The sequence below is a fragment of the Octopus sinensis genome, linkage group LG4, assembly GCF_006345805.1.
Source record: "Octopus sinensis linkage group LG4, ASM634580v1, whole genome shotgun sequence".
NCBI lineage: Eukaryota > Metazoa > Mollusca > Cephalopoda > Octopoda > Octopodidae > Octopus > Octopus sinensis.
The window spans coordinates 136,783,371-136,791,317 of NC_043000.1; the positions used below are offsets into that span (position 1 = coordinate 136,783,371).

Sequence of the window (7,947 nt, forward strand, 5' to 3'; positions counted from 1 at the left end):
ATGAATTGTAGGAATTCCACATTACAAAACTGGGTGAACTTGCAAGCTGCTTTATTCTTGATGATGCAGAACCTGGTGAAACACCTCTAATCTCACTGAATTAACCCAGTAACCCTTCCGATATTGGAATTGATGAAAATGGGGAAAGCATGCACTTACAAGGCCTGTTTCATTCTTAAAGGGGTTGATTAACCTACATTTAGGATTGGAAAGGAAGATTAGTTTGTTGTCCTTAAGTGTGACGTAGGGGCCTAGCAAAACAGTCCACAAAATTTTATACCTTTAAGAGAATAGTTAACACCTTTGTTTTAGTGTTTATCTCACTGCTTGTTGAGATGCTGGTTTTCTTTATGTTTACATGATGGTGTTTGGGTGTTGAGATTTTTGTTTCGTATATTTTGTTTGGTATATAAGAATATGAATATTAGGTGATTGTAAGTTTAAAGAATTTAAGAAGGGCTTAGAACTATGTTAAAAATCTCATTTTGATAAAAATCTGCAGAACAGTGAATAAGTGATGCTGACATCTTGTCTGTCTCACCATGTGGACTTAATAAATGAATTGATGCTGCTATGATAGGAAAGACAACCACATCACCTGAACTGACTAATAGAGGCCTAAACATTCTCACTAAGAAACTGGTTTAAATTTCATTCAGTTTCACTCTTTTTTTTTCAAACTTCCAATGACATGAACGTGGTCTCTACCAATGTGACCATCAGTAATATGGAACTGAGTGAAACTGTCATTGATTATGTCAATACTATGGTGTTGCTTAATAGTGTCAAAACATAGGAAAATTAAAACCTCATAATGGCATAGAGATTTTGTGTCTCAGTGAAGCTGGAAGAAACATCTTATGAAATATTCAGCTGGTCCCAAATTGAGTATAATAGGAATTCATTTTTCCCTGTTTACCTAATCATTATGGTCTATCATGGATTATGGCCAGGTCATGGGTTTTATACAATAGTGCTTCCAAATTTTGGTGCAAGGCCGGAAATTTTGGAGCGGGAGCAATTACATTGAACCCAGTGTTCAATTAGTGCTTATTTTATTGACCCAGAAATGATGAAAGGCAAAACCAATCCCAGTGGCCTTTTGAACCCAGAACATGAAGTCAAAAGAAATGCTGCTAAGCATTTTTCTCCCCAATGCATTATTGATTATGCCAGCTCACTGACTTATGGGTTTTATCAACAATAAGCATGATGATTAGCTTACTACACATATTTCATTTTCAAATCGCTATCAAAACATATCTGACATAAAGAAGAGATTTTAGAGTAACAATATGAAGGTGTCAATCAAACAAAGCTCTTCTTTGCTTAGTCAAAAGAAATGTATAATCAACAGAACTGGCACCCAGTAATAGACTTTTGACATTTTGAATAATATGCTCAATACTGAAGCAAATATGTAGATTAGTACAAACTTCAAATATGGGAGAGTATAAGCTAATCACTTAAATTAATATTACCTGTAGTATATGATGAGGCAGGCATTGTTACAAAAATTCTTCAATAAACCTGAGATATTTACCAATGCAAATAAAATCAGTATTGATTGTTATAGAGTACATAACCTCTAACTATACAGTGATAGACTAACTCATGATGGCTGCACAACACATATGAATACGTGAATGAATATATTGTACATTCTGGTTACATTATTAGTAAAGGAAAAGGTTATTGAAACAAGATACAGGAAACAATATCAGACAAAATCATAGATCAATAGATTTATGTTAAAGTAGTGTAGTGAAGACTGACTGAGCTCCAACACACACACACACACACACAAGTATCTGATGGGTAGTGTTGGGGATATATATATGTGTGTGTGTGTGTGTGTGCCAGTGTGGTTTATATCAGGTAATGTTATATATTCTTTTATTTGTTTCAGTCATTTGACTGTAGCCATGCTGGAGCACCACCTTTAGTTGAGCAATTCAACCCCAAGACTTATTCTATGTAAGCCGAGTTCTTATTCTATCAGTCACTTTTGCTGAACCACTAAGCTACAGGGATGTAAGCACACCAACATCAGTTGTCAAGCGATGGTGGGAGACAAACATAGACACATACACAAATAGATACATGTATACATATATATATATATATATATATATATATATATATATATATATATATATCAACTGGCTTCTTTCCATCTAACAAATCCACTCACAAGGCTTTGGTCAGCCTGAGGCTATCATAGAAGACATTTGCTCAAGGTGCCATGCAGTGGGACTGAACCCAGAACCATGTGGTTGGAAATCAAGCTTCTTGCCACACAGCCACTCCTGCGCCTATATGTGCAATAATTATAATTTTACAATTTCAATGTTCCTATAAAAAACAATGACGTAAATAGTAATTTTTAAAACAAAATTAGTTACTAAATTAACATAAAATTATATCACACTAAAAACCGTTAAATTCACTTCAACATTTAAATTTAATTTGCCAAAATATTTTCGTCACTTTGAGACCGGTATCTGTTCACTGACAAAATTCCATGCTGCATCAGAATTTTGTCAGTGAACAAGTTGTGGTCTCAAAGCAATGAAAATATTTTGGCAAATTAAATTTAAATGTTGAAGTGAATCTAACGGTTTTTGTGTGTTTCTTAAATGGCTTATAAACACCTTCCACGCTGCAATTGTTTTCGCTCCAGCACACGATCTCAGATCAGGTCACTTGCTATGCAAGTACATCTCTGTAATATATCACACTATTTTCTCATTTATAATTTTGTAATACTTTGATACTTTGATAGGTTTCGGCCATTATTGGCCCAGGCCATGTCTAACTTAATAGCACCACCTGGTAATAGATGTATCTTATTAATAACAATGATATTGTTTTAAAATCAACTACTTAGAAATATAGCATATAGATCTGTTCCATATAAGGTCATGTGATATTTCTCCTGACCATATACTCTTCATCCGCCTCCCCTCCTCCTCCTCATCATCATAATTTGCTTATCTGTTTCCCATGATGGTATGGGTTAGACAAGACATTGCTTCTCTCTTAGATGTGTCAGAGATCATATCATACTATTAAGTAATATCATTTGCACATACACTCCCACATGCAAAAACACCCAGACATGCACATGCAAACATTTGTATTATATACATATATAACATATGTATGTATAAGACAGATTTACCCACTGCTATCACGTAGTAGTATTATATGTACTTCCAGGTTTTGTGTTTAGGCATCTGTCATGTGGGAATAGATAATTAAAAGAAAAAATAGCCCTATAATACTCAATAAAGCACTGATATTTGCAATGAAAATTTTAGCTTATCTAAGTCAGATGTAGAAATACTATTAACAGCACGAGAAACCATTATTAATTACAACAACAAACTATGGACGAGATCAGATAGAACAAATTCTATCGATATACCAATGGGTTCACGTGATTCAGCCCAGGTCACGGATATCAGAGGAATTACATCTTATTCCATATCAAATCCTCATTCCCACAAATAGGAGGGTATCTATACAGAGACAATACCCTTTTTGTAATAGATAATTGTACTAAAGTAGAAATAGAAAGATAATGAAAAAAACTGCATAAATTATTTTAAAATTTCAGCCTATCTATAACCATAGACAGTAATTACCACAAGGTAAAGTTCCTAGTTGCGACTTTTAACTTAGAATCAGGGATGTACGGATCATACCAGAAACCGAATGAGTGTCTTAGATACATAAATGTAAAGTCCAATCATCCACCATCAATAACCAAAGGAATAGTTAGGAACATAGTCTTCAGAATGTCACACCTATCAGCCAAGAAAAAAATCAGGTTCATACCTAATGAAGCCCTAAATAATACTAACAACCACCGTCTGGCTGTTTTTCGTTCTTCAAAACGAGAAGTTAAATTGCAGAACTGTTATTTTAACGAGGTGTATCTATTCATCACCCGACGAGATACATCTGCATCACCGAATGCTCCTGGAGCAGTTGGTGAAAGTTCCTCCCATGAGGGTTCAATGCTAGATGTGTCGAAACAATTGTTGTGATTAATAAATTCTCATATATTCCATATTCTGTCTTTCACTTGCCATATACATAATGATCACTGTGAAAGTGACTATACTTTACCAGTAAGCTACCAGGTGTAAACCATTCGTTTTATTATCCAATATATATATATATATATATATATATATATATACAAAATGGGACAAGAACGCAAAACATCCGGACAACTTGATACAAAAATGGACAACAAAATATCCAGATAGATGATACAAAAAACAAGGACGGGTCATTCGAAACTTTCTATCATATATATATATATATATCACGTGATCACGTGACCGACCAGACCATCAGATGTTTTACACATCGCTGGTCACAATGCGTTCACACTGTTTTAGCCTTCAAGTGACGCCAACAGAAGAAAGAGAGAAAGAGTAGTGAAAGAGTACAGCAGGGATCACCACCCCCTGCCGGAGCCTCGTGGAGCTTTTAGGTGTTTTTCGCTCAATAAACACTCACAACGCCCGGGCTGGGAATCGAAACCGCGATCCTATGATCGCGAGTCCGCTGCCCTAACCACTGGGCCATTGTGTGTATATATGTATGTATGTATGTGAACGTATAAATATCTATGTATGTGTGTGTGTGTGTGTATGTACATGTCCATATGTCCGAGTGTTGAATCTTAAAGGCCAGCTAAGGAAAGCACATGTGTAACCGGCCATGAAGAACCAATCAGCAGAACAAAGAAATAAAATACAAATCCCTTTAAAATGGTAACCACTTAAACAATACCAGAATCCTACTATATTCAAAGCAGCAACAACATACCCTAATAAGCTTAGAGACTACTACTAAATTTAGGCCATGACAGACACATAGAATGTTCTTGAAGCTGAGGATTTTAAATTTACGAAGACAATATTTACATATTGCCTGAGGAAACAAAACTAGATCTCATAATGCAGGGAAACAGTTGCATAATCAAGAACATCCACACCTGGAGAACTACGTTGTGTAGAAATAATTGTAGTCATTAAAAATTAAATGTCCAACAAAACCCCTTCTTGTGGATTCCAATTTTTTCAATTGCGCAGGAGTAGCCGTGTGGTAAGGAACTTGATTTCCAACCACGTGGTTCCGAGTTCAGTCCCACTTCATGGCATCTTGGGCAAGTGTCTTTTACTATAGCCTAGGGTCGACCAAAGCCTTATGAGTGGATTGGCTAGATGGAAACTAAAAGAAACCCGTTGTGTATATATATATTTATATATGTGTGTGTGTGTATTTGTATGTCTGTGTTTGTTCCTCCGCCATTGCTTGACAACCGATGTTAGTGTGTTAGTGTGTGTGTGACTATACATGCATGTATAGCCACACACACACACACTGATCCACACACCTGTGCACAAACAAACAAAAAAGAATGCAGTGTGAGTAACGTACAGAGTCAACGACTAATGAAAAGGTTGCAAGACGCAAAGAAAATTTTAGAAAAATAAAAACACAAATAAGTGAAAATTTTACTGCTTAGTGTATTAAATTATAAGGCACCAAAAGAAAATGACTCACCCCAGACACAAAAGAATATGCTTTAACATACGAACTCACATAAAGAATCTTGCAAGCCAAAGCCCAAAACGAAATATATACATATATATATATATATATATATATATATATATATATGTATTATACATACATATACACACACACACACACACACATATATATCTATACACACCACACACACACACAATATATATATATATATATTATATATATATATATATATATATATATATATACAGGTATATATGTATTATACATCACTTTTCAAGTTTATCTCTATAGAGTTTCAATAGAATTCAGACCAGGCAAAAAAGGTATGACGTTTTGTAACCAAATACATCTTCTTATCACTGCAATCGAAGATAGAAAAATAGCTAATGTGTGTATATGCATATTTCAAAGGTTATTATCCTTTCATCAGCACCTCATCAATGTCTGGGCATTTTACTAGGATGGAGGAAGACAGGTTACCAAAACAGTTGTTTTATGGAAAGCTGCAATATGGTAAATGTCTGAGCATTTTCAGGATGTCATCAAAACCAACCAAAAGGCTCTTAGCGTGAATGTAGGAGATTTGAAGTAGATGACAGACAACCAGCTCAGGAAGAAGTGATCCACAATTGTTATAAAAGAATTTTAACAATGAAAAATCAAACATCCCCCCTTGAAACAGACACTTCGTAAACAGGACTTAACCTCAATTCCAGACACTTTTCAGCTTGAATATGTTTTGTAACATCTGTAGTAAGTATTCTTTGTCTAATTTCACAGCTGGTCTTGCTAGTCCATGAGACCCCATGACAGCATTTTCTAATTGAAGAGATTGCCTTCTTCTGTAGAAAGAGAGTGCTGTTAAGATAGACTAAAGAGTCAACCACATCCAAGGGACCAAGATTAGTGTATACAGAACAATTGCTCTAATACCCCTCTTGTATGTCTCTTTCCAAATATCAGAAAGTCATTGGAAGAATATGTTGAATTAAATTCAACATGTTGAAGGTAATATCATTAGAATATATATTAAAGAAGCAATACTTATTTGGAATCTGAAAACATAGATGTAAAACTAGCACGAGTTTCTTGACAGACAAGAATATATTACATAATTTATATATTGCAGCTGTACATACTTACTAGAGTGTGTTGCAGCACGTTTTAATAGTTTTGGTGCCAATTATAGTTTACAGCCTGATTCAAGTATATATTTTTTTTTATTTCAACAACTACTAAAGCTGAAATACTGAATTTATGTGATTTATTTTGCTTTACATTGTTAATTGTTAATTAGTTGTCATTACTTTTCTATTTCTATACTGAAACATGAATGTTTCAAAGAAATTACATATAACACACACATATATATATATATATGCATACACTTACATACACAAACATACACATAACACCATGTGTTCTTTATTCTGAAAAAAAATATATATAGGTGTACATAAATACATGGTAGTGGTATTATATTTTTCATGTTTTTCATTTTCTAATGTCATAGACAGAGGAGGAAAGGCAAAACTCATGATTTTTGCAGAGATTCTGAGGCTAGTGTGTGGGATTAGGTGAACGACATTAGTGTGTGATTTGAGAGAGATTTAGCTACTATTTTTAGCAGATCGAATAATATTGTAATTGTACAAACCAAGAACTATTATATTTCACTTATACTTTTTAAACTTTTATATTTATGTTACTTTTTTTTTTATTTTTTAAATATTAATAATAAATTTAAATGATGTAATAATTTCTTGAGAAATTAATTTGTAAATTAAATTTCACGAATTTCTTAATTATTAAGAATGACTAAAATTTAACTGCTTCAATTTGGAGTCAAAGATTGTAGAATATATATATTTTCATACATGTTAAAGAAACTTTTGCTTTCATAGCCTATGATTAGCTCTAATTAGCAATAGAATTATTGTCTGCTCTCAGTGCCAGAGAATGCATGACGATGTTTAATTCAAGACATCTCGTATTCTTGGATGAAGTTAGTGTTTTTGTATTTACATATATTTTTGAATAAGCTACAGAATCATTAATTTTCTTAAAGAACACTAATTTAGTTTAGTCTATGATTAGTAATATCCTATTAGAGGTGCATCAATCTTCAAGATGTTTTAGATAATAATATACATTTTTTATAGTTTTATATAATTATCATCAATTCGGAGAAGATTAGTATGTAAGATATGTAAGAAATCAATAGTCTCTTTTTCTCTTTATGCCTAAAATTGGGAAGTGCATTTGTAGCTACAACATAATGCACTTTTAGACTATAATGTGTGTAAACACACACATTTTGATATATATATAAATATACATATACATATACACACACATATATATATG

General features: G+C 33.4%; 1 long non-coding RNA gene across 1 annotated transcript; it reads left to right on the forward strand.

Annotated features, from left to right (window-relative positions):
- The first annotated feature begins 1,557 nt into the window (after positions 1 to 1,557).
- LOC118763286 lies at positions 1,558 to 5,256 on the forward strand. The gene is made up of 3 exons (XR_004999037.1): positions 1,558 to 1,569; positions 1,686 to 1,691; positions 5,118 to 5,256. It is a non-coding gene; the product is annotated as an uncharacterized LOC118763286 (long non-coding RNA).
- Positions 5,257 to 7,947: the final 2,691 nt, after the last annotated feature.